This window comes from Taudactylus pleione, unplaced genomic scaffold (genome assembly GCF_031769625.1).
Source record: "Taudactylus pleione unplaced genomic scaffold, aTauple2 ptg000967l, whole genome shotgun sequence".
Lineage (NCBI taxonomy): Eukaryota > Metazoa > Chordata > Amphibia > Anura > Myobatrachidae > Taudactylus > Taudactylus pleione.
In genome coordinates, this window is record NW_028285368.1 from 6750001 (window position 1) to 6752500 (window position 2500).

Consider the following 2500-nt stretch of genomic DNA (forward strand, 5'->3'; position numbering starts at 1 on the left):
GACATGCCCAATCTCGTCTGCTTTTGGAAGCTTTGCAGTGTTGGGCCTGGTTAGTACTTGGATGGGAGACCACCTGGGAATACCAGGAGCTGTAGATTATTTTATACTGCCATAACATTCTTTTCTGTTACATTTTACATTTCATTTTTAAACTTATCAATGAATTTACTTGAGTTAAGAAGTAAAAGAGGTCTAAAGTTAAAGTTTTTGAGCACCTACAGCCAAACCACACTGCACATGCCCAATCTCATCTGATCTTGGAAGCTGTGCAGTGTTGGGCCTGGTTATTACTTGGATGGGAGACCACCTGGGAATACCAGGTGCTGTAGGTAATTTTATACTGACATAACATTCTTTTCTATTACATTTTACATTTAATTTTTTCAACATATCAATGAATTTCCTTGAGTTAAGAAGTAAAAGAGGTCTAAAGTTAATGTTTTTGAGCACCTACAGCCAAACCACACTGGACATGCCCAATCTCGTCTGATCTTGGAAGCTATGCAGTATTGGGCCTGATTAGTACTTGGATGGGAGACTACCTGGGAATACCAGGTGCTGTAGGTAATTTTTTACTGCCATAACATTCTTTTCTATTACATTTTACATTAAATTTTTTCAACTTATCAATGAATTTACTTGAGTTAAGAAGTAATAGAGGTCTAAAGTTAATGTTTTTGAGCACCTACAGCCAAACCACACTGGACATGCCCAATCTCGTCTGATCTTGGAAGCTATGCAGTGTTGGGCCTGGTTAGTACTTGGATGGGAGACCACCTGGGAATACCAGGTGCTGTAGGTAATTTTATACTGCCATGACTTTCTTTTCTTTTACATTTTACATTTAATTTTTTCAACTTATCAATGAATTTACTTGAGTTAAGAAGTAATAGAGGTCTAAAGTTAATGTTTTTGAGCACCTACAGCCAAACCACACTGGACATGCCCAATCTCGTCTGATCTTGGAAGCTATGCGTTGTTGGGCCTGGTTAGTATTTGGATGGGAGACCACCTGGGACTACCAGGAGCTGTAGGTAATTTTATACTGCCATAACATTCTTTTCTATTACATTTTACATTTAATTTTTTCAACTTATCAATGAATTTACTTGACTAAAGAAGTAAAAGAGGTCTAAAGTTAATGTTTTTGAGCACCTACAGCCAAACCACACTGGATATGCCCAATCTCGTCTGCTCTTGGAAGCTATGCAGTGTTGGGCTTGGTTAGTACTTGGATGGGAGACCACCTGGGAATACCAGATGCTGTAGGTAATTTTATACTGACATAACATTCTTTTCTATTACATTTTACATTTAATGTTTTCAACTTATCAATGAATTTACTTGAGTTAAGAAGTAAAAGAGGTCTAAAGTTAATGTTTTGAGCACCTATAGCCAAACCAAACTGGACATGCCTAATCTCGTCTGATCTTGGAAACTATGCAGTATTGGGCCTGGTTAGTACTTGGATGGGAGACCACCTGGGAATACCAGGTGCTGTAGGCAATTTTATATTGCCATAACATTCTTTTCTATTACATTTTACAATTAATTTTTTCAACTTATCAATGAATTTACTTGAGTTAAGAAGTAAAAGAGGTCTAAAGTTAATGTTTTTGAGCTCCTATAGCCAAACCACACTGGACATGCCCAATTTTGTCTGATCTTGGAAGCTATGCAGTGTTGGGCCTGGTTAGTACTTGGATGGGAGACCACCTGGGAATACCAGGTGCTGTAGGTAATTTTATACTGCCATGACATTCTTTTCTATTACATTTTACATTTAATTTTTTCAACTTATCAATGAATTTACTTGAGTTAAGAAGTAAAAGAGGTCTAAAGTTAAAGTTTTTGAGCACCTACAGCCAAACCACACTGGACATGCCCAATCTCATCTGATCTTAGAAGCTGTGCAGTGTTGGGCCTGGTTAGTACTTGGATGGGAGACCACCTGGGAATACCAGGTGCTGTAGGTAATTTTATACTGACATAACATTCTTTTCTATTACATTTTACATTTAATTTTTTCAACTTATCAATGAATTTCCTTGAGTTAAGAAGTAAAAGAGGTCTAAAGTTAATGTTTTTGAGCACCTACAGCCAAACCACACTGGACATGCCCAATCTCGTCTGATCTTGGAAGCTATGCAGTGTTGGGCCTGGTTAGTACTTGGATGGGAGACCACCTGGGAATACCAGGTGCTGTAGGTAATTTTTTACTGCCATAACATTCTTTTCTATTACATTTTACATTAAATTTTTTCAACTTATCAATGAATTTACTTGAGTTAAGAAGTAATAGAGGTCTAAACTTAATGTTTTTGAGCACCTACAGCCAAACCACACTGGACATGCCCAATCTCGTCTGATCTTGGAAGCTATTCAGTGTTGGGCCTGGTTAGTACTTGGATGGGAGACCACCTGGGAATACCAGGTGCTGTAGGTAATTTTATACTGCCATGACTTTCTTTTCTATTACATTTTACATTTAATTTTTTCA

General features: G+C 37.5%; 2 non-coding genes and 9 pseudogenes across 2 annotated transcripts; all 11 read left to right on the plus strand.

The window, feature by feature from the left end:
- LOC148459756 (5S ribosomal RNA) overlaps nt 1-98 on the plus strand; it is a 119-nt pseudogene extending 21 nt beyond the window's left edge.
- A 115-nt stretch (nt 99-213) lies between these two features.
- Nucleotides 214-332, plus strand: LOC148459757 (5S ribosomal RNA; annotated as a pseudogene).
- A 116-nt stretch (nt 333-448) lies between these two features.
- On the plus strand, nt 449-567 carry LOC148459758 (5S ribosomal RNA; annotated as a pseudogene).
- A 116-nt stretch (nt 568-683) lies between these two features.
- Nucleotides 684-802, plus strand: LOC148459759 (5S ribosomal RNA). The gene has a single exon (XR_015873057.1). It is a non-coding gene; the product is annotated as a 5S ribosomal RNA (ribosomal RNA).
- Nucleotides 803-918: 116 nt separating this feature from the next.
- LOC148459760 (5S ribosomal RNA) lies at nt 919-1037 on the plus strand (annotated as a pseudogene).
- Nucleotides 1038-1153: 116 nt separating this feature from the next.
- Nucleotides 1154-1272, plus strand: LOC148459761 (5S ribosomal RNA; annotated as a pseudogene).
- A 115-nt stretch (nt 1273-1387) lies between these two features.
- Nucleotides 1388-1506, plus strand: LOC148459762 (5S ribosomal RNA; annotated as a pseudogene).
- Nucleotides 1507-1622: 116 nt separating this feature from the next.
- Nucleotides 1623-1741, plus strand: LOC148459763 (5S ribosomal RNA; annotated as a pseudogene).
- A 116-nt stretch (nt 1742-1857) lies between these two features.
- Nucleotides 1858-1976, plus strand: LOC148459764 (5S ribosomal RNA; annotated as a pseudogene).
- Nucleotides 1977-2092: 116 nt separating this feature from the next.
- On the plus strand, nt 2093-2211 carry LOC148459765 (5S ribosomal RNA). The gene has a single exon (XR_015873058.1). It is a non-coding gene; the product is annotated as a 5S ribosomal RNA (ribosomal RNA).
- A 116-nt stretch (nt 2212-2327) lies between these two features.
- LOC148459766 (5S ribosomal RNA) lies at nt 2328-2446 on the plus strand (annotated as a pseudogene).
- Nucleotides 2447-2500: the final 54 nt, after the last annotated feature.